Source organism: Pleurodeles waltl, chromosome 3_1 (genome assembly GCF_031143425.1).
Source record: "Pleurodeles waltl isolate 20211129_DDA chromosome 3_1, aPleWal1.hap1.20221129, whole genome shotgun sequence".
Lineage (NCBI taxonomy): Eukaryota > Metazoa > Chordata > Amphibia > Caudata > Salamandridae > Pleurodeles > Pleurodeles waltl.
In genome coordinates, this window is record NC_090440.1 from 418,704,354 (window position 1) to 418,729,965 (window position 25,612).

The window sequence follows — 25,612 nt, forward strand, 5'->3', positions numbered from 1 at the left end:
AGGCTGGCGGTACTTACCACCATATTATGACATTGATGGGTGGGCTGAAGCCAACCAGCCAATGTACCACTCCAACCCCCACAGAGGCCGCCATTGTGCTGCCTGCAGGAATATGACCCCGCCTACTGCCATGGTTGTCGTGGCATTTGTAATGCCACGAAAATCATGGCGGTTGGCCATATCAGTGACAGGGAACTCCTTCCCTGTCACTGATAGGGGTCTCCCCCCCTTCCTCTCCAGGTACCCCCTCAACCTTCCCCTACCTCACCAGACCCCCCTATATTCACCCCTCCTTCACACATACACACACACGCAAACACACACCCATTCCCACATGATTACACGCATGCATCCATACATTCACGCACTCACTTCCAAACATACACGCAGACATGCATTCACATTTCACCACATGCACGCACTCACACGTCCGTACATGCACACACACAATCAACACTCTACACACACCTGCATTCACACACACACATACATACACACCACCTGCCATACACACAGAACACCCCCCTCCCCTGTCAGAGACCTGACTTACCTGGATCCAGGGGGTCCTCCTGCAGGAGACAGGATGGGGTGCCCGCCAGCAGAACCGCCAGGCCGTATTATTGGTCATAATACGGCTGGTGATGGTCTACTGGTGTGGCGCTGCTAGTGGTGGTAGCAGCGCCACCTTACCGCCATCCGCCAGCATGGCCACAGCCGGATTTCCACCCTTCTTGTGGTGGAAATCTGGCTGTGGTCATAATATGGAGGACGGCTGGTAGCCGCGGTGACGGTCTTTTCGCAGCTGTCGCCGTTGCCACGTGGTAGGTGGTTTTTACTGCCAAAGTTAAAATGAGGGCCTTTATGTCCATTCTTTCCCAAGTGATTTAGCAAGGCAATCATATCATTCCTGCATGGTTCCCTTGTTTTTTGAAGCAATTAGCAAGTCATCAGTGTACTGCACCAATGTCGACTGGAAAGGCATTGCCAATGTTTCCAGATTCTTTTTCAGGATCTGATTAAAAACGGACAGTGACTGAAAAACCTTGAGGAATTATGCTCCAACAATATACTCTATTTAGGAATTTGTAACTGAAAAGAAATTGGCTATCCTCATGAAGGGACACAGAAAAGAATGCTTGTGATAGGTCCACTATGGTGAACCATTCGGTGTCGCATGGGATCTGAAATAATATCACTGCTGGATTGGGCAACATTTAACCACAATCTTATTCATTTTCCTCAGATCTTGAACAATTCAGAACTCCCCACAGGGATTTTGCAAACCCATGATAGGAGAATTACATGGGCTACTCAGTGCTTCCTTCAGGACTCCTTGTTTTACAAATTCTGCAACTATGGGTGCAATTCCTTCGATAGTATCCTATGTCATGTAGTATTGGGGGATTTAAGGAAAAGCCACATTTGGCTTGACTGGAACTTTAACTGGCTCAACTCCCTCTATTAGACCCATCTCATTCCCTGAAAAATCCCAAACTTTCATCTTAACGGTTCCTTGTAAATCAGAAGGGAGATCTCTCATTGTAAAGACCAGAAAGAAACTGATCAATGGGTACTCCTCATTTACTGAGTTGCACTCTGATTCCTCAGACTGATCATCCTCATCAACACTGTTTGTCTGAATGGCAATCCCACTATTTGAACAGGTAATTAAATACCTCATGTTGCACAGTAAGTCTCTTCCCAGTATGGACACTGGTTTAAGTTCCAAACTACGAACATGTATAAGCCTTTGAAATTTCCAATTTTAACTGCGACTTGTTCTGTGATTGGGTTGGTCAAATACTGATTTGCAATACCTACAGTTTGCACTATTTTTCCTGAAAGGGGCACCTTAGGGATCACTGCAGATCTCACAGTAGAGCGTATAGCTCCTGTGCCAGCTAAGAATGAGACTTTGTAACCCATTACTTTTCCCTTCACATAAGGACCTTTCTAATCCACACCTAATGAGGCTGCCAGCACACATTCTTCCTCATCTCAACTTTCACTCACCCATTCATCATTTGATTAATCCTCGTTGTGCAAGGGGTATTGGTGTATTGTGTTATTCCTGCTGTTAAACCTTTGACTGGTGCCCTGCTGAGTAAGCATCATCTGCTGCTGCTCCATTTAGGCTTGAGGTGTCTGAATTTGTTATCTGGGTACCATCTGACTCTGGGGTTGTATTTGCTGTGACTGTGGAACCTTCAAACATGGCATTTACACCTGCTGCATTGGCTGAGGACTTTACATTTGATTCACATTAATATGTTGACCTCTCATTTTCAGTCCTCTCATGCCTGCAAAAGAATTGTTTTCATTCATCTATTAAACTACATCTTCCTGACCTAACATCAGACACTCCTAATTCCAATGGTTAAGGCCACCACAACCGTGACATGGTAACAACCTTTTCATTCCTTGAACATCACTTTGTGTAACCACCGTACTTAAATCCGGTCCTTGATTTACATTCATATTTACACCATGACCTCTACCTTTGGCTGAATCTGAAACCACATGTTTCCCTGCTGCTGCTGTGGAAAACTTCCCTGCATTCCTGATTGTGCTGCTTTATTCTGCATCACCATTGCCTTCTTCTTCAACTTCCTCTGCTTCACTTCAGTCTCATCACTACAGTATTTTGCATGCTGCAATACCTCATCAATCAGCTTTGCTTGCCAACAAATCAAATGACTCTTAATCATTTGGCTAATTTCTGGTCTCAATCCTTCAACAACTCTAAACACAAAATGAATCATGTCTTTCAACTCAATCATTTCTGTACCACTGTAATGCTTAAATGCTTGAAAAAATCTCTTGTAGTATGCATGTATGGACTCCTTTCCTTCTTGGACTGTCCTGTCTATTCTCTGCCCGTCAACGTTCTTGGGAGAAATTCTTGTTTTCAGGAATTCAATCAATTTATAATAACACTTCATTACGTCTGGTGATGGTGCACCTGTGGACGAATCTCATGGATGCTCTCTTGTCTGCCAATCCACCATCCTTTTGCATTCAACCCACAAGTCAGCTGGAACCACTATCTCAAATATGGTATTCAAATCTTCCAACAGTCATTTTGCGAGCTTCACAAACCTATCTGCCTGCCGGTACCATTCTACTGGCTTTTCCCTCAATCTTGGGTAATCATTTGTGAATGACAGAATGTCACTTCTGCTCCATGGGACATGTACAAAGTTCCCTCCTGGAATCTCTCTCATTGGTAATATTTGTACTGGGTCATCAGACTGCTGCACACTAGTAATTACATTCACAGACTCCTTTCTCTTCTTATCTCATTTCTTTACCCATCTACCTTCCCACTTGTCTAATGCGCCCCATATCTGAATATTCTGAATGAATTCCTTAATGTGGATTTTCATTCCTGGTATTTTTATGTTCTCAATGTCTTTTGAGTCAACTTCTAACCTATAACTTCTCCTCAAGTGTTTCATTTCTTCAATCTCTATGCCATATTTCTCTGCCAATTCTGCTCATTTCTGGTGTGCCACTCCCGCTTTATTGGTAACTATTTTGCACAAACACCACAATTCCTCTTCACTGTATGAATTAATTCTATTTATTTCAATTGTTCCCTCAATTTTGGTCTTCTAATTATGCTTTAAGCCTGGTCAAATTTATGGGACTTCCTCCACTTGAATCTTCCGGTGTTCTACTCAGCTTTTCCAGCCATTCAGTTAATTGCTAGGCTATCAGACCTTGCAGTGAAATATTATTGCTACTCAGTAAAGTTAGATATAGAGTCTCTGGAGTAATCAGAAATGGGTTGAAACCTACATCTAGCTTTCCTGCATCACTTTGTGGAGTTCTGGGATAACTTAAATCAATTAATGGACCTGTCGTGTCATATGTGGGCTTCATTGAAATCTTTACCCCTGAGTTTGCTCCAAGTCTTTCCATCTCTGCATTTGAATTTAGAATCTTCTCCTCATTGCTTTTATTGTTTCCCTGTGCATACAAGGGTATAACGGGACCAATGGTCACAGGTACTGATACAGCATCAGGGTTTGGTTGAACATTTTGATCTCTAGAGTAAATGACTCCTGTACCCGGGCTTATCAAATCAGACGTATTTGTCTGAGACATTGTCATAGGTGAGTACCTCGTAATTGAGCCTGCATTGGGGATACTGAATTCGGGGTAGACTCAAACTAAATCAAATTGGGTTTCTGGCAAACTTGTCTCAATTGAGGAATTTGTCCTGTAGGCACTATTAAATTTGGGGTAGAACTTGCATTAGGTATTTCTGGATACATTCTATGCAATTCAATCTGTGACATAGGTGACTGAATTGTGGATACGGTTGGAACAGAATGGCTCACTTGTAATAGCCCTTGAATAGTTCCAGTGGACAGTGAAGCAGTAGGATCGGCACTAGTATTCAGACCTGTCTCATGTATTCCACATGGTGGGGGATGATTTCTCAATAACTGTAAGATAAACTCATCATCATCTGAACCCTCATCATAAGTCAAAGAATTTCTAGATTATTTTTCCTGAGAAGGATGTGAACCATTCACATTAGTCGGGCTGACATCTTTCTAGCTTTCTTTTGTGATTGCAGGAAACATCTTTATTCCCAGTATAGTCTCAGTTCTCCAGAATTTCTGCTCACTATCCCATCTCGCCTCAGCTAAAGTTTTCTCAGCTTTCCTCAAACTTCTGTTGCTGCTGTTGTCTGGCTACTAATCTCAAACAGCTAATTCTTCAAACTGTGCAGGTCTCAGAGGAGGTTTTGAATCATATAGTATTCTGTTCAAATTCTCTAAACTTCTCAAATTAAACATTCCATGGGTAGGAAACGCTAAGCTCCCTTCCTTCTCTGTCTCTTTGCACCATTGCTTTAGCCAAAAACATAGCCAAACCTTGTTCTTCAAATACGATGTTTACAGGTGTACCTTCTGGCAGTGCAATGTCTCCTACTCTAACTAGAATGCATGCATCTCCCCTTAGGGCACTCTTTAATGGTTTAAAAAATGTAATTTTTTACTCTGAACTATACTTTAATCAAATCAGGAAGTAAATTTCAATCCCAAAATCCCTTTCGCTTGTCTTTCTCCACCAATAACGCTTCATGGTTACCCACTAATCAGTTTGCGGCTTTCCTTACTAACCGACCTATCTCAGCGCAGACCAAATGATGTCACACACACGTACAGCAGCTGACAAAACCATTTAGCTCGTCCTCCTCGATCAGATTCTTTCAAAACTAAATGCAAATATAGCAAGCACTAAAGAAAAACCAATACAAAATGTGTTTATTTACTATAGGGAGGTAATACAATCACTCCGGAAACCTTACTGAATTTTCAACTGCGGCTTTTAGCTCTGACAGATACTCCTTCGATCTCAGTTCCCCTGACTCACAAGTAAAATTCGACCTGCAAATTTTACTCTCAACTGATCATCGGGTCCTCCTGGTGCACATAGGATTCACTAAATCTCCGTCAAAAACCTTACACTCTCTTTAACACGCACACTATTTGACCTACTAAACAGACAAATTACAACACAAAAACCATGTGTCTTCTATACTTGTACAATACTCCGGAGTCTTAGACCATGCATGGTCTATATACCACCATTCACATGTGCAATTTTTTAGCACAAAGCACCACACACGTGAATTTTGACGACTTCCCTACATACACACTTTGGAGTATGCAAGCTCCCTAAACAACTTCTTTGGAGTACGCAAACTCCCCTAATTACTCTCAAACATTACAATTCACCTACGATTTGCTTAACCTGTGCAAGTGCAAAACCCTATCCTACTCATAAGTTGCACTAGGAGCGCTGAGAACACCTTCAACAAGCATAGGCAAAATCCAAGGACTCTGGGAAAGTCATTGTAGGCTCTTAAGGAGACATGACCTGACAAATTGAAACCATTCCTCTGGGAAATTATGATAGCTTCTTAAAGAGACATAACCATCCGACTCTGCTACCAGAAACTGTGAGCGCGTCTGAACTTATTTGTCCTTTTATTCATTTTTATTGATAAGGGGACAAGTTAGAGGTGTGATGGCCTTTGGACTCAGTTAAGGGTGATATATCATAAATGCAATACTTACACGTCCCCAGAACAACAATAACACAATGAATTTGTATAAACAATTAAAATGGAGTCAATAACTTTCACACACCACGACCCATGTGGCCATAAATAACCACACCTTTGGTAAAAGTTAAAAAGTTTATTTTCCTAGATTAACAACACTAAAGTCAAGTAAATCAATCTCAAAACCAGCTGATAAACATAGACAAACAACACGGGTTGACCAAAATGGCAAAAAACCTTAACTTAACTAATGCATTTAATGTTAAACATTCAAGGAATGATGAAATAGCATACATTTAGACGATTCACAGATGAACAAAATCAAACACTGTTACTACCCTTTGTGCATCATCGATTTTCTAACTAACCCTCTAATTTGAATGGCATGATTGGGCTTTCATGCAAAAGAAAACACAGACAAAAGTTAATTTGGAAAAACATCTAGCTATGGCTCTAAACAAAAATATAGCGGTTGGTACCTAAAGAAAAGAACAAAAATTTACAACAAATACATTTCAGTGTCAGTTATACCTCTCCTCATAGGATCAGCAATCGGGGTCTTCTTTGTCAGCTGGACATCCGACTGTTCAGCATTCGCAGTTAGGATAGTGAAAGGGATTAGCTCCACCACAGTGGGCTCTAAGACAGTTGCACCAAATCAGGGCACCAATATGGGAAACAGCATCTAAATCTCTCCTACTTGCACACTCATCTCACATCTCCTTTTCTCTCAAAAACACAGGCAACTCTGAGAGCTCCTGTCAAGTGAAGTCCGGCATGTACCAAAACCACACAATAGTTTCCTTAATTGTCATTGGTCAAAATATTGAATGTTCACCTAAAACCCATTAGTGTAATTGCATCAAATCACTGAGATAGGTAGACAGTCGTTCACATGTTGGTGATTTGTTCCTCTTCTCGTGTTCTTGTCACCGGATTTCTATATGTAACTTTTGGTGCACTTTTACTTTATCAGGATGACCATTGTCAGCGCCTGGGAAACTTTCTTTCTTCATGCGTGAAACCTAGTAAGAATCAACTTCTAACACAAAATATTACAGCAGGTAATTTCCATGAGAAAGTCAGGACATTAGCTAATTCAACATTGCAATATTACAGCCGGTTTGGTAAACCTCAAGTGGACAGAGAACAATAAAAAGTAAAATGTTTTTCCTATTCATCGGAAAATAATTTCGAGCATTTATTAAATATTAGGAAACTTAGCATGAGTCTTAGTCGAGGAGGCCTAGTATTTTCACAATTAGTTTATGCATCATAAGTCTAAGCAAATACATAGGAATTATATGACAATATGGTCTACTAATACATTTTATTCACTTATGTATTATTATTATAGTTATACAAGTTAATATAATTTTTTGTTAAGTTGCATACCAAATGGCAGCCACTCTGGTGGGCACATTTTCCCAGAAAATTATTATTTTTTATGTTAACCTAAAACATGTGAATTACTAATACATTTATTAATGACAATAGATGTATTATTGATTAGTTCAGCTCTCACACCTACAACACACTATAGCTACTTCAAACACCACCATTCTTACACAGCACCAAGTGACTCCATTATACCAAACTGAATCAAAAGAACTACAAAACAAACACAAATGTACTTCAACCCCATAACTGACAAATTTGTAAATTTTTACAAAATGATGACTCAGAAAATATGTGGCTCTCACCCACAACACTATACAGAAGAATACTCTCCCCCACTATTTCACTCCCTGGGTTATCCTGGCTTGCAACCACTTCTGACATGGCACTTCTGTTCTCCCGCATTACACCCATCTTGTATTTCCCATGCAGCTTCTCATGACAGGGTACTAACTATTCCCCACCTTCACATAGCATGGGTTATTCCCCACATACAACCTCCAGCAACAGGATGCTACTCTTATCCAGGGGGTACTCACCCATATACTCACTTTTTCCCCACTTTGCAGCAACATACACATGTGTACTATTCTCTTGAGATGGGATACCACTATACCCCATATCTACAAAATGTGGATATGCACAAGTTGCATGTATTTACAATGTGAAGAGGGGTACACCACTCTATTCCCCAAACCGCTGACTAGACTCCACATGGAGTCAAAAGCAAAAGCTCACCAAGTAATCTCAAAAGAATTTACAGATGAATAATCTAAATGTCCCATCTATCTCATAGTTATAAGCATCCAACACACCACAACTGCCAACATAAATTGCAATTGCTAAACAACAGAAGTCAACTTATACAGAAAACTTGATAACCTCACGCATGCATTATCAAGAAGAGGCAAATAACACATGTCAGTGCACAAGAATCACCAATAAAACTGAAAGGATCTCACAGTTTGTGAGAAACAAAGCATCATTTTTATCAGAAGCACATAGAATAATATAACCTTTATGAATGTCAAGTAGGCCCTCTGCTTAATTAACAGAATGTCATATTTTAACATCACAATTAGAAAATTGCCAAGCAGGCAATGCTTTGACTTCCCATAACTTCAGGACACAGTAAAACCTTGGCAATTGTCCTGCTTCTATTACTAATTTATCCAGGAGGCCTTGGTGAGTCTTTCTTTAACATCTCCAGATCTGTCTCAATCAACCTATTATCCTCCTCCTTCATGATATCAAAATATACATAACTAACACCTCCATAGAAAGACATTAGTGATACTCTCTAATGAGCAAGGTGTGCGGCTACAATCTAATCACCACCCGTCTTCTTCCAGCACTGACTGACTCTCACTGGAAAGGAAAGTCCTCAACTAAGGGATGCTGCACATTGTCACAAGATCTTGGTTCATCTTCTTGACAAAACAGCTCAATGATGAGTTGGTTAATCCCCCCTCACCCGGTCACTGCACTCTGGACATCATAAAATATGTAGAATTCACAAAGGACCCTGCTCTGCATGTACTAGCCTGTAAAATAGTCAACGTATCTGAGAATTCACACTGCACGTTCACCAATGCTCCATTTTATGTCATTTTTTTATGCATTGCTGGTGAAAGTTCCATGGGTCATTTCAGTGTTTTGCTTATTGTAAAGGAGATTTCCTGGCTCTTCCTACTGTCTCAACAGAATTGTCTCCACAGTGCTGTTCCTATAACACTGTCTCCATATCATTGCCTTTAAACGGAGGACTATACAGTAATACACCCTCTGTTTGTAACAACGTCAGCTGGCTCCTTCTTTGCTAGCTCCTTCTTGCTAGTCCTTGTCCACCCTCCTCACTGGGTTCCTCCCAGCCAGTAGAATAAGCTGATACAACTTGCCATTAGATTTAAGGGTGAGCGGCCCCAAGGTAGTCCTCCGTGTTTCTAGGGACATTATTCTTTTCACAACAGGTTCCACCCCACTAGAAAGGCTCCCAATTTCCACCAGTGCATTTTTACACAGGTCCTTAATAACCCATTTCCAAACTGTTGAAGGTAGAAGGCAAGGTCTTCATACAAGAATCTGGAGTCTCTCAGGTAGGAGGTAGATTTTTTATTTCATGTAAGTCCCTTGGGCCGAAGCAACAACAGGTAGATCCTGTCAGTGCTCTATCCTCCCTCCAACTGTCCCCATATCCTAGCTTCAACTTTACACCGCACTCCAAAATTCCATTACATAATTCACTCATATCATTTCATACATAAGGAATTGTGGCACACAGGATACTGAATTCAGGTTGTGCATCATAATAGCATGCAGCAGAGAGCTAATCATATTGGTCATTAAAACCCGTTGATTGACTTGTGGTCTATGACATTGACATTCAGATACTTCAATTTAGGTCTAGTTGTACAAGCATCTAAAACCATCACTGCTAAGCCTTTTCCGCCTTCCTGTGCTAAGCCTTTTTTTTTTACTTTTTGGGGTAGTTCACACTTAGGCCCTCATAACTTTTTGTTCACATAAGCTATACACAACAAATTTGCATCTTTTTTTTAGCAATATCCTGGGGATTCTAAAGGTACCTAGGGTTTGTGGATTCCTCTGGAGGGGACTTGGAAATTAGCCAAAGTACAGCTACATTTTGCTTTTTTGGGGACAAATGGGCAAAAAGTCTGTTTTTCTCTGCAAATGGCATCAATAGAGTTTGTGGTGCTAAATCACCATCTTCCTTGCTTTCAGCAACTGGCAGATTAGAATGAGAAACCAGGAGATACCCAATTTTTCTTTCAACCTCCTTCCACAGAAATGGGAGTGAAACCAATAGTGGATTCCAGAAAGCAAAAAATTTCTGAAAAGTAAACAAAATCCTGGAGTCAGCAAGGCATGATTTGTGTAGATCCTTCAAGGTTTTCCCATAGAAAGTAACACTTGAAATAAATAAATTCACTTGAAAAAAACAGCCATTTGTGTCTTAGTTTCAATCTGTAACTTTTTCTAAGTATGGCACATTTTCAAAAGCAATATACAGTTACGCTCCCTGGGTGCTTCTGGTTGCAGGGATATATAGGGTTAGTGGGTTCTCCAAGAACGCAAGCTACCCAGAGCCAATAACTGAGATTCACCTTGCAATTATTTTTGATTGTGTACCGGCCATACAGCCATTATTTTGGTACACTATCAAGAGTGAAAAATAGGTATCAAGGAAAACTTTGGATTTCCAAAATGGGCACAAGCTAGGGAGTTCAGAAGCAGTGGTTACTTTCACATCTCAGAATTTGGGGTACCCATACTAGCATGTGAATTACAGGGCATTTATCAAAATGACTTCTTTCTTACACACTGTCTTACATTTGGAAGGTGCAAATGCAGAGAAAGACAATTGATAATAGCACTTGTTCTTCCATTCTGTATTTTACTAAGTCTCCCAATAAAAATAGTGCCTCACTTGTTTAGGTAGGCCTAGGTCCCACAACAGGAAATGCCCCAAAATGCAACATGGACACATCACATTTTTCCATTGAAAACTGACGCATTCTTTGCAAACTGCCTAGCTGTGGATTTTGAGCTCTAGCTCAGCCGGCAGCTATGCAAACCTAGTACACCCGTACATCTTTGAAAATTAGACACCTGGAGGAATCCAGGATGGGGTGACTCATGGGGCTCTCACCAGGTTCTTTCACCCAGAATCCTTTGCGAACCTCAAAATGTGTCTAAAAAAAAAAAGAAATCCTCAAATTTCTGTGATGCAAATTCTGGAGCCTGAGGGGAGCCACAAATTTCCTACCACCCAGTGTTTCCCCATGTCTCCTGATAAAAATGCTACCTCGCTTGTGTGGTTGAACCAAGTGCCTGTGACATGGAAGGGCCCAAAACACAACTTGAACACATCAAAATTATCTATCATTAACAACCTGTTTTTGCAAGTGGGCACCTGTGTTTTTGGTACCAGGCTCAGCGGCTTTATACCTACCAAACACAAACATTTCTGAACACTAGATACCCGGGAGTGTCCAGAGAGGTTGTGACATGTGGATCCACCAAAGTTTTCTTACCCAGAATCCCCTGCAAACCTCCAATTTAGCTGGAAAATCATTTTTTTCTGTGTGGGCTGCCAAGCCCAGGACCAAAAACACAGGAGCCCCCCACCCCTTGCAAGAAGAGGCCATTTTGTGATAGATCATTTTGATGTGTCCTTGTTGTGTTTTGGACCCTTACCTGTTGCGGGGTATTGGCCCACCCACACAAGTGAGTTAGCATTTTATTGCTATTTGGAGTCCGAGGGGAACTCTGGGTGGTTGGGAATTTCTGGTATTTATGGTATATTTCTGTTTCTGGAAGAATATGGCACAGAAATGCAAGGAAAATATGTGATTTTAGTCACATTTTGAGGTTTGCAGAGCATTGCGGGTAAGAAAACTTGCTGAGATCGACAAGAGGCACACAACCCTGTCATCCTCTAGATGTCTTGTTTTTCAACATATCTAGAGTTGGTAGAATTTCCCTAGACAAGAAATTAGCACTTATTTCTGTGATGTCCCAAACACTCAAATTGTGAAAAAAACGGCCGTAGGTTTTGTGAAAAAGACCCTTCACCCGCCAGCCTAGTTGGTAGCATGCTTCATCATTGGGGTCCCAGCAGAGACACCTAGCGTACCTGATTCCTAACTCCAAAAGTGGATGGACAACCGGGGGGCTCAATAGTGGAACCCCTACCATTGTAGACCCGGAAATTATAGACATATCCTGTATTTCTCTCAGACAGCATATACATCTTAATTCCATAAAGTGCCCTATTGCTAGGAATGTACTTCTTAAAAATCAAACGTCCCTCGAACAGGACAAAAGACCCCTCCACAGCTATGTCTTTGCCTGCAACATAGATCTCTGAAAATTGATCTACAAAGTGATCAAGGACATGCCAAATCTTAAAAAGACAGTCACAATCAGGGTGATCTCATGGCAGTGTTAAAGCATAGCATCCGAAGCAGAAGCAAATACCAATCACGACTCATGATTTCTGGAAATATGGCCCTTGCCATCAGGGGACTGGTAGACCAATATGAAGACAGTGATGGCTTCCTTATCAAGCCCATCAAAAAAGTTAAACTCAAGAACTTCTTCAACTCTTCAAGATTTTTTGGGTGTCCACCTGGTAGCTCTAGAGCGGGGCATAAGTCTGGCACTATCGTCTTTCAAATACTGTTCAGCATACAAATCAGTCTGCTCAAAAATCTCACCCAAAAATTAATTGTCTTTAAACAACTCAAAGAAAGTTGTAGGTAAAAAGTTTTCAGTATTCTCTCTACATCCAGCAACACCAGTAAGGGCATGCAAAGCTGGCTGTACCATGTTTGGGACAACCCAGAGTTCAGCTCTTCCAATGGGTAGTGCAATCCAGATGCCTCCTCGCTCCACTATTGGCACATCAGTGTCCTTCTCAAAAACAGGCACTTCATCCGCACAGAGAGTGGCTTCATCATCAGATGAATCCTCTTGGACAGAACATTCACTGGCAGAATCTTGCTCTTCCTCCTCTGCCTCAGATGTAGAGTCAGTCTAATAATCATGGTCAGAGAAAGATTCAAAAAGCATACCAACAACCTGCTGAGTGGTACTTCTGTGGCTAACCATGATCCTTACTATTAAAAGTAACTTGACAAATATGTCAAGAACAATCAATTCTGTGTAAAATAAGGAATCAACAAAGTATAGCTTTATCACAAAGACCTATATGTTCACAAACAATCCAACTCACTTGCCAGCGACAGCTAGACTCACCAGCACCTACTATGCTCAGACAAAACAAGCACTAATGATATCCCACAAAATAAAATTACACATAAGACAGTACAATACACATTGTGCACAAATCTAAGAAGAATTTCACACATAATAAAAATGTAAGCTAAATATGCTGCTATTATTACACCATTTACAAAAAACTCATCATTGCATGGCAATGATACTCATTTGGAGTAAACAGTACAAAAATGGTTTTCTTACCAAACACATGCAGCTATGCAAACTACAGGTCTACCACTGCCAAAATCACAAACAGGAGTCACAGCAAAAGAAAAAAAACATTGCACTAGTATAAAAAGGAGAAATAAAACATTTCACAACTAATCACAAATAAAAATAATAAGCAGTCCACAAACACCCTTCCACCAAACATTCAAAAACTTTCCCTTGTGTGTAGTAGTTTTCTGCACCCCTGCGGGGCAGTTAGGCCTGAAAAAAGACTGATCTGCCTCCAAAGGAGGTGGGGGTAGAAATGGCCAAAATACTTGCTCCCCAACATTGCGAAAAAATATCCCTGGTGGCTTAGTGGTTTCTGCCCTCAAGGGGGCACTAAAAAACAGGCCGATCTTGGCCAAAATAATTGCCCCACAGAGGAGAGTGATCCTTGCCCAAGTAGCCTCTCCCCAACATCACCAAAAAACATCCCTGGTGGCGTGGTGGTTTCTGCCTCCTTTGGGGGCAGATGGCTAAAAAAAAAAGGCTGATCTGCCCCCATGGGGGTAGAAATAGCTGAAATACTTGTTCTCTAAAGGGGAGCGACCCTTCTCTAAGGGGACACTCCCCAACAATGCCAGATAACAACTCTCTGGTGTCCAGTGGGCATTCCAGCTGCACAAATCGCAGCCCCATGCTTGACCGTGTAGCAAGAATGCTCCAAAGCGTCATTGGAGGAAAGGAAAAGCCTTTCCTTTCCCCCATGCCTTTTTCCTTTCCCCTGCCCTCCCAGAAGAGAACTCACCTCTTCCCCTCGACGTGATGGAAGCAAATGGCTTTCAGCGCATCCCCGGTAACTTCTCATGATGTTGGCGTGTGGTGGACATGCCGATGTCATGAGATGCTGCAGGGAGTCAGGAGTGGCAGTTCAGGTGCTTCCACTGCCATCCCCGCTGAGGGGTGTAGGGGACGTTCCACTGAGGGAATACCAGGCCTTCCCCTCTGGGTGGGTGCTAGGATGGCTTGGGGCTGTCAAACACACAAGCCCACTGCAGACTCAGACGGCCCCTGGCCGTCCGACTCACACAAGGAGTTAAAATTAATGATTCATAATAATCAGTAGACAACAGTAATGAACTACCAATAAAGTGAGTTGCAGTGACACCTTAATGTTTTGTCTCATATACATTTAGGTGGTCAAAATGGTAGATTCTAGTCACCAGCTTTTAATTTTTAATAAAAACAGTTAATTCATTATATTTACATCTCTTCAAGATAATCTCTGTGGAAGCTAGAGGATGTGAATGGACACCAGGGCTGACTTTAGCTCTGGCGGAGCCAGGTGCGACACACTATTTTGTGCCTCCCCATCCTAACACTTCCTTTTCCACAGATTGCCTCACTACTACCCTTCAGCAGTGCTCCTCGTCTCCTGATAGCCTCTATCCCATATGCATTTGCTTTGTTTTATAACAATATTCATGCCAGTGTTATGCGCCAGAGCAATTTACATCACACAAAAATTATACGGAGACAATGAATCATACATGTGTAAATCAGGAAATGTCACATAAGATAATGAGGATTACAAGGTGTAGCAATCACATACCATCCATACTAGTAGGTAGTATGTTTTAAAAGTGTTTGGTTTGGTCTGGATAAGCACAAATTCAGGATTTCAAACATACCAGATACTAATGAAAATACATTCCTACCCAAACAAACTATTTTTAGCAACAGTAGCAATGTGAAAAACTGTGGCACAAACAGGACCTCATTTTCAATGATTTTGTGCTGCATTATTTCTTTATGGTATGGTGGTGCAACAGGGAGAGGATGCTGTTTTCTGTGGGGCCCCCTTAGCATTTCTGGACTAGCGTCAACATTTTTGACGCTAGTCTGGAAATTCTAGGGTTTAGCACCACAAATTCATAAGAATTTTTGACGCAGCTGTGGACACTGTGTGTCATGGAGTAATGTATGATGAATACTGCCCTCCAATGGCATCATTAGGAGGATGCAGGGCAGTGCAACAAAACTGGGACATCAATCACAATGCGCCTGTTTCTTCTAAAGGAGGGCAATAGTGTTGTAACCTACAACATGCAGTCCGCATGCAGCTCTTTGATAACATTTCATAGGTCACTGAGTTACATTAGGATTGTAATTTATGAATAGCAAGTAACAAAAGTAACAACAACAATCACCCCTGAAATATCCACATAAAATACACTTCTGTGATCTGCATGGGACACCTCTTGCAGCAGGCGTCTGCTCTATTTCATGATAAGTCTAAACATCCACTATGTAAAACTCCGACCTCTCTCTGCAGCAGGAACATTAATCACCAGATTTATATTGACTTTTTTTTATTGTTGCCTGAAAACTGCTGAACACACAAGGACACTCTGCAACAGTTGCTTTTAAGCCCATAAATTATTACTAAATATTACTCCACCCCCTGGAACTCCGAGCCAGGTGCCGCTGCATCAATTGCACCTTTCTAAAGCCGGCCATGGTGGACATAGTACCTCGCTCTGCCATTAAAAGGTGCAAATGAAAGGCTATGATACCATGCGATTCATCAACTTTCAGTATGGGCCCAAAAACCTTTTCAGCCATATTTTTTATATCATATGGCTTAAGATGAAAATTTGAATTTAAAGAGTTTTGCCCAGTTTTCCCACTTTCAGGTTTCTCATTTAACATCAGAAAAGGCTGTGGTTGATGTGCATTAATTTGGAAGATATGGAGATTCCTTTTGTCTTTGCTGGGATCCCGTTGTCTGTTTTTAGGTCTAACTTACTAGGAAAAATGTCTGTCGGGGCTTTTGTCACCACTATTTAAAAAAATGCACATGCAGTGGGCTTGAGAGGAGTATCTTTCTCTCACCTTTTGTTGTTAGGTGATTGATGTATAATTGTACCTTCTACAGTGTGATTCCATTTCAATGCATAAGGGACTATTTTATATCTTTAAAGTACAAGCAAGATTCATACTTTTGATCAATGCAATGCTTTAAGTCATTCTTTATGCTTTTTGTATGCTTTACATTCATAAAGCAATATCTATTTGCTATTTGCTTCACCTTATATATCTTTATCAGGATGTGAACGAGTGTAAGCCTGGCCTTAAAGTAACTGTTCTAATGGGATGTCCTTTTGCAAACTGGGATGGTCTGTGAGATTACTAACAAAAGCAACAATCTTACAAGACTTTGTACGGTCATTTTGGGGTCAGGTCCTGCAAATCACCAAAAAGAAAAGCCACCCGACTAATGCCTTGCAAATTAAATGCCCACTGAATCTCCTGCTGCTTCTGCTAGCATCCCCTTTTCTCCCTTTTTTATCACATCGCTCACTTCACATTTTGAGGAGACCCCCTGCCATGTTTCTGAATGTTCTTTTGCCATTTCAATGGTGATTTGATACACTCAGATGGAACTCCCAAAGTCGATTTAACTAACTTGGCAAGCACCACCTAATCTACCTAAATTCTAATTTTCTATTGAGCACTAAGTGTAAAATGATTACACTTACAAATCAACAAAACAAATAAAACTGGTAAAAAACAGGAAAGCAAGTGGACCTAGGAAACAAAGAATAACAACTTCACAGTCGACAAACTTTGTTATTATAATGCAAATTTCACTTTATTCACCAAGAAATCAAAAGCATAATGGCTTCATGGTGGTACTGATATTCTTCATTCTCAAAATATTTTTGGTTAAAACCTTTTACGACCAGACATGGTTGAAGAACATAATAAATAGAAAGAGTGAAGTTTTGTGCATCAATGTCAAGATAACTAGGTGCCTGAACTTTTTTACAGACAAAGACACTCTGATTCTGGGTTTGTGATGGCACAAATGTGTTTTTTGAATTATAGAAAACCCATTTTAGGAGTCAGTAAGGTTTTACAGATTCCTAAAATGAGATGCAATTCTGTAGTGAGTCTGGTGTATAGTAGACACCCCTTCCAAATACCAAATTGGTATGGGATGTATCAATCTTTTGCAACTGAAATCTGATTCCAAAACATTTAAAAATTTCAGATTTTGAAGTTGGGGTTGTACCAATTTGCAAAAGATAAAAGGCCCCCCTTGTCAATCCTTCCCCTTTGTGAATTAAAACAAATGATAGGGAGTAGACAGCAGTCCAAGGGATTTGCATTTAAAGCACAGACCTGTTACCTTTAATGAAAATGAGCTACATTTTAAAAGGTTTTCTTTATTTAAAGGTGTTCCAGACTTGGTGCAGACTGAGTGAGAGTTTGTGACCTTCATATGAATATTCATGAGGTAGGTCTGATTAGGACCCACTACTAATCGGAATTTTACAAGCTGACCTATTAGTACAGCAATCAGTTCATAGAGTTCTGTACTGGTCACAAAACTACTGGTCACAAGAAGAAAGACTTTATTCAACATGAAATAATTCAACCCTTACATTAAGTAAACAGGAATATATAAGCCAAAATAGCAATAAAAGAATAATATAGCAATAATCGTAAGATTAAAAACATATAAAACCTCACTACCAAGGATAACAATATAAAAGATTCTTAAACAAACTCTAGATTACTGCGCCAAGTAATGGCTTCCCTCAAGAACAATCCCAACCCCCTCCACACCAATGCATCTGAAGCCATTTGCAGCCACATAAAAGCAGGACGATATTGCACAAAACCCTTGGGCCTCAACAAGGGTAATAAAAAACGACTTCTAAAAGGTGCATAAAAGACACAGAATAATGTAAAATGGGACAAGGTCTGAAGAGACACCCCGTCACAGGGACAAGGTCTGGTAGATTTTTCACCATACTGGCCTAACGGGAAACATAGATTACTTCTAATGATACCCAAACAAAATCGAGTGACGAGAGTCCTTTCCCTCACATCATTTATCTCGAAGAGATAGGGCTCAGGGCCCGCCCCCATCTTTAACATAACAAAATCCCTGACCGTTTTTTTTCCCTAGAGCCTCCCCCTCTCTTTTAGCCCCCTGGATTCTCAAAACATTATCCTTTACTCAATTTTTATTACGGCTAGTCAGAACCTCAGGAGTGTCAAACAAGTCATGTCGCCCCAATTCTTGTGCCACCTTTCTTATATACGTCAGCCAGGGAATATACTTTACATTGTCACAGGCCAAACAGTCCCTTAAAATCTCTCTATTAAAAGTGCCATATTCATTACTCCAAATCAAGATCCATAGCAAGAGGGGAGTCAGCGGAATAGTGTCTTGTACAAACTCAAGATCTAGTTCTAGATGAAGGCAAAAACCAGAGGTTTTTTGGCCAACACCCAATAGCCTTCTACAGAAGCGATTTTCTTCAACAGTGGGGGCTCGGATATCCATATACCCCCAGAGTGCTGCACCATACAACAGAATAGGGAAACATTTGTGCCTGTAGATTTCAAGCATAGGCTTAATAGGTTTACTTCCTACTCTGACAGCAAAATCAAATGTGGCACCAACTGAGGCATGGAAAAGCATACTCCTTCTGGTAATACAGGGTTTCCGTGAACCTTTATCATCAAAAACCACCCCTAAATATGTGCCAGAGTCACCAGATCCTCGGGTCTGTGCACGTTCCCAACACGTCCACCACTGAACAGCTCCAAGACTCTGATAGATAAATCACAGAGACTGAGAGAGTTCAAGAGGGGAAGATGGGATTAGGAAGGGAACATCTGGGAAGGAGACCTGTAGTAAGAAAAAGGTTAGAACACACAATAAGAGAATTATATATCCTGAAATCAATACTAGACTATGATTCTAAGCCTAGTCACTCTGAAAACATGAACAATCTGAGAGTTCAGTTTAAAATGACTAAGGGACAGATGTAGCAAATGTTTAGCGACTCGTAAACAGCGAAAAATGCCGTTTGCGAGTCGCTAAAGCCACTTTGCTATGTAGAAATGCATTTTGCGAGTCGGAACCGACTCGCAAAATGCATTTCCAACTTGCAAATAGGAAGGGGTGTTCCCTTCCTATTTGCAACTCGCAATGCAATACAATTCCATTTGCGACCGCGAAAGCGGTCGCAAATGGACTCGCAGTTACCATCCACTTGAAGTGGATGGTAAACCAGTCGCAAACGGGAAGGGGTCCCTATGGGACCCCTTCCCCTTTGTGCCTGGCATAAAAAATAATTTTTCAGAGCAGGCAGTGGTCCAATGGACCACTGCCTGCCCTGAAAAATACCGAAACTTAAGGAAAACGGGTTGCACTTTGAAAAAAAAAACTGCTTTATTTAAAAGCAGTCACGGACATGGAGGTCTGCTAACTACAGCAGGCCTCCTTCCCCGTGAGTGTCCTGAATCGCTATGGGGTCGCAAATTGCGACCCACCTCATTAATATTAATGAGGTGGGTCTTTGCGACCCCATAGCGACTCGCAGACAGTGTCTGAGACACCGTTCTGCATAGCAAATTGCGAATTGCAATTTGCGAGTCGGAAGGACTCGCAAATTGCAATTCGCAATTTGCCACCTACTTACATCTGGCTCTTAGTTTCAAGATGGCCGGATACCTGTAGGGGAATCAAGATGAATTAAATGAAAACTTTCTTATTCAAATACTTTCCTTTACATAAGAATCAGAAAAACATTCTGACTAAATTTTAAACCAGTCATATAAATCCTGTTTTGAGAATGTATACTAGGACCATACAATATTGCATCTAGAAACTCTGGCCTTCTGTGTACTCTTAAAATGTTTCAACACAAATTGCGCATATTGCAGATATATATATACATATATAAATATATACAGTATAGTAAACACCATAAAAGGATTGTGCACCATGAATAACACAATATGGATTCAGGGAACAAATCACATAACTTGTCAACTCAAATATTATATAATAAATATCTTAGAATAGTGGCATACAATAAGCAACATGAATTAAACTCGAGGAGAGAATCGTGCGTCTTGCCAATTTGAGTGTCACCATGTAAAATACCAAGAAATGGTAGCAAGCAATGAATATCAAAGTCAAATTATCATTAATCGAATCGCACGTCTTGACGATTCGTAAAACACGATGTAAATGTCAAGAAATAACAGCTCACAATAAATAACAAGATCAAAGTACAATGAAACGAATCGCGATTCTTTTGCGGATTCTTAAGCCACCATGTAAATGTCAAGAAATGGTAGCGCGCAAAAAACAACAAAGTTAAATCCTCATGAAACGAGTTGCGCGTCTTGCCAATTCGTAAAACATCATGTAAATGTCAAGAAATAGTAGCACGCAATGGACAACAATGTTTAAACACCATAAAACGAATTGCGAGTCTTGCCGATTCTTAAGCCACCATGCCAATGTCAAGAAATGGTAGCACGCAATGAATAACAAAGTCAGACCTTTATGAAACAAATCGCGCGTCTTGCCTATTTGTAAACTACCATATAAATGTCAAGAAATAGTAACGCGCAAGTAATCTGTTACTCATTTAAGAATTAAACCAAGAATATGAAAATTCTAAATAACGGTGTCGGGATAGTCCAACCACCGTCTTACTGCCTGGAACAATGATCACCAATGAAGGATGAAGGTCAGAAGACTGGAAGATCCAAATAGGCCACCGGGACAGGAGCTCAGGAAGAAGCTGCTGATCTGCACCGGGACCTCTGAATAGTGTGCACTGTGAGTTTGGCTGGCTCTCTTTTATAGAGTCTTGGCCCAGCCCAGAACCACGTCCAGGCATGTTGCAGGGAAAGTCTCTGGAAGGCCCTGGAAAGGAACCACACCCTGACACACTCTGAAAACCTGCAGCAATACATTGCAAAGGAACAGTATTTGTAAGCATATTAAAAATAAGTGTTCAGGATTGAACTCTGCAATGCAAAAGGTTAAACCACAACATATCAGCACAATGCATAAATTACGTTGTTTTGAGAGTGCTGGGTTTTTGCATTTTTGTCGCCAATAGAGCGCATACTGCTCTGGTGTTGACAGTACTCCCCTCTCCCAGACGCGCTCTAGGGCCTGGTTTGCTTGGATTAAGACGATGAAAGCGTCTCACAAGTACTGGAGCATGAACATCGGATGCGGAAACCCATGAGTTACTTTCAGGACCATAACCTTTCCATGAGATTAAGTACCATAGATTACTCCCTCTCAGTTTAGAATCCAACACTTTCTTGACTTCGAATTATTTTTCCTCTTGTACTAGAACAGGAGCTGGATGAGGGTGGACCTTTTGGACTGCATTTTTCAAGAGGGAAGTGTGGAACACTGGATGAATCCATAAGGATCTGGGCAATTGTAGTTTATATGTCACCGATTTGATTTGCTGAAGGACAGTATAATGACCTATGAATTTGGGGTTAAACATGTGCTTCTTCTGGAAGTCTATATGTTTTGTGGAAAGCCACACTTTGTCACCTGGTTGATATTGCGGTCCCTCACAATGTTTCTTGTCATAATGCCTTTTATATTTTTGTTTGGCTTTTTCTAAATGTTGTTGAATCAGTTTCTGAGTTAGATGTAAATGTTGAATGGTTTCTGACACAGCTGGAGTAAGAGAACTTTCTTGAGAAATTGTGATGGGCATGGTGTCAGGATGATAGCCAAATAAACCAAAAAAGAAGTGTGGAATGGGTTATTGTAAGTTAACTCTGCTAACCAGAGCATAGATGTCCAAGAATGAAGTGCCTTTTCAGTGTAGGCACGTAGGTATTGTTTCAAAGTCTGATTTAGTCGCTCCGTTTGACCATCTGTTTGAGGATGGTGACTAGTAGATAGCGTAGCTGCCACTTGGAGTGTTTTACACCATGCCTTCCAGAAATTGGAGGAAAATTGTGACCCCCGATCGGAGAGGATAACCCTTGGCAATCCATGATAACGAACCACTCTGTTCAGAAAATAGTTGCCAATTCACTAGAAGTGGGCAATTTTTTACAGGCGATGAAATGTCCATATTTCGTGAGACTATCTACTACCACCAGAATTACTGAATGCTGTTGAACCACTGGCAGACCGGTAATAAAGTCTAAAGAAATGTGCTTCCATGGACGACTTGGGGTTGGAAGTGGATGTAACAACCCTTTTGGTTTTGAATGACTTGTTTTAATGCAAGCACAAACTTCACAGTTGTTTACCATTGCTTTTACATCTTTTGTTAGGGTAGGCCACCAAAAATAGCGTTGGATCAGTTCAAGAGTTTTAGGAGTACCTGGGTGACTGCCGTAGGTATAACATGCAACCAATGAAACACTATCTTGCAAAGTTTGGTAGTGGGTACGAACAAACGAGCATCATGAAAGGGTAAACCTTGCTTGATTGACCTTTTGGGATCTGCTTGGGCCCATGTTTGCCATTTTTCAACAGTGAAAGAGTTGCGAATTTCTTCAAAGAAATCTTCAGTTTTTATGATACATAGAATCTTGTCAGGAGCAATGATAGCTCTGGAGGCTTGAAATGCAGGCAACATTGTAGACTCTTGACAGGACAAGGCGTCAGCCTTGCGATTATCTTTACCAGGCCGGAAGGTTACTACAAAATCAAATTTGGAAAAAAAAAGCATCCAGCGTAATTGCAGAGGGGTCAAAAGTCTGGCAGAACTCATGAATTGAAGATTACGATGATCAGTATACTGTGACAGTGTATTTGGCACCCAACAAACGATGTCTCCATTCTTTAAAGGCGTCACGAATCACCAGAAGTTCTTTTTCAGCAATGACATAGTTCTGTTCGGCTTCGTTCAACTTCCGAGACATATAAGCTACAGGATGAAGTTGACCAGTGTCTTTATTTCGTTGTGATAAGACGGCTCCTATTGCTACATCTGAAGCATCAGCTTCCACTATGAAAGGTTGATTCGCATCAGGATGAGTCAAGACTGGGGCAGTGGAGAAAGCTTCCTTCAAAGTTGAGAAGGCTTGATCAGCTTCTGGGGACCATACAAACTTTTCTTTCTTTCTTAGTAGCTTAGTGATTGGAGCCACTGTCTGTGAGAAATGATTTATGAACCTCCGGTAAAAATTTGCAAATCCCAGGAAACATTGTACATCACAAACAGTCTTTGGGGTGGGCCAATCAGATACGGCTTTAACTTTCTTTTCTGCCATCACCATACCTTGAGGGGTAAGAATAACCCCTAAAAACTCAACATTGGTAACATGAAACTCACACTTGGTTAATTTGCAGTATAAATGGTGTTTTCGAAGAGCTGCAAGAATTTTCTTGACATGTTGGACATGTTCGTTTTCATTGTCTGAGTAGATCAAAATGTCATCGATGTAGACTATGGCAAGTATGTCGAGGTACTCTCTAAGAACGTCATTCAAGAAACATTTAAATTCTGCTGGAGCATTACATAGACCAAAAGGCATGACGGTGTATTCCAAAAGGCCATATCTTGTCTTGAACGCTGTTTTCCATTCGTCACCCTCTCTCATTCTGACCAAATGATAAGCACCTCGAAGGTCAAGCTTTGTGTAGATTTTTGCTCTCTTTACTTGTTCCAATAAGACCGGAATTAGGGGTTAAGGATATTTATTCTTGATGGTGACTTTGTTCAAACCCCTATAGTCGATGCAAGTTCGAAGTTCTCCATTAGCTTTTGCAACAAAAAACAAAGGCGAAGCTGCAGGAGACTTAGAGGGTCGAATGAAGCCGTTCTCCAAAAATTGATTTAGGTATTTTCGTAAATGTTGATGTTCATGTTCTGACAGGGCATATACACGACAGTTGGGAAGTATCGCACCTGGGGCTAGATCAATTTGACAGTCATAAGATCTATGAGGAGGTAGAGTCTCTGCTCCTTTCTCATAAAATACATCTTTGTAAAATGAATACTGTTTGGGCAGCTGAATTTCTTTCTCCGCAGCAGTAGCTATGTAAGAGTTGCAAACTTTTGGTACTTGAATCTTTTGGAGACATTGTTCGTTACGTAGCACAGATGAAAACACGATTTTTCATTCTGCCCAATTGATCTCCGGATTGTGATTGAGTTAACCATGGCAAGCCGAGGATAATCCCATATTGGGGAGCATGGATCACGTCAAGGATGATATTCTCCCTTATGTTTCTTTCTTTGATTCTTATCTTCACAAATCATCGACAAGGGGATAGTCTGAAGAGTTACCAGACCTCCAGTCAAGAGTTTTCCATCGACTGCCTGGATGATTTTTGCGGTCTTCTTTTCAATACATGGGGATCCCCCATGCACAAACCAAATGGACATCAACAAAGTTCCCAGTAGCCTCAGAATCGACTAGAGCCTTTTTGAAATAGATCTTTTTCTTGACCTGAACTTATTTCCAGTTTAAGATGTCTAGATTGTGAAGGGTCCACGGTGACACCCAAGAGCAACCCTTCTCTGCATCTTGGGTGTTTTAGTTTTCCAACTCGACTTGTGCATTGGCTGCAACCTTCTGAACTGGACCTTGCTTGTTCTTTGGTTTGATTGGACAATCTTTGGCAGAATTACCTTTTCGGCCACAATAAAGACATTGTCCATTTTTTCTGCGTAGGTCCTTTTCATCTTTGGTCAAAGGTCTTCTGATGGTTCCAATTTCCATCAGTTCCGGGATTCTTTCTTACTGAGTTCTTGAGTCTCTGTTATCATGAACGCGCCATGAATATTTTTCAATCTTTTTGCGCGTTCCTTTACGTTCTGCTAAACGATGATCAAGTCTCAAGACAAGATTTATTAATTCTTGACAGTCTGTAGGTTGTGGGTCGATTTGCGCTAAGATATCTTTTAGTTCCTCTTTGAGTCCCTTGTAAAACAAGACCGCTTGTTTTTCTTCAGGCCAGGATGTCTTGGCAACCAACCTGTTAAAGTTGGCTAAATACGACACTAGGGTGGTCATTACAACATTGGTGGTAAAAGCCGCTTACCGCCGTGCAGAAGACCGCCAACACACTGCCGCGGCTGCGGAATTCCGTCACAGCTATTATGACCCACATCTTGGAATCCGACAAAATTCAGACACCCACACAACTCCGCCACACCAAAGGTCAGAGATAAACTGGCGAAAACAAAACCTCCACCGTCACGCCAACAGAAATACGCCCACACTATCACAACACACAAATCCACACAGTGGTCTTTCAACCGCAGTATTCCATTGGCGGTACACACCGCTGCGGTCAAAATACACATACTCTTACAAAACACCGCCACATTGGACAATTCCAAATACACACAC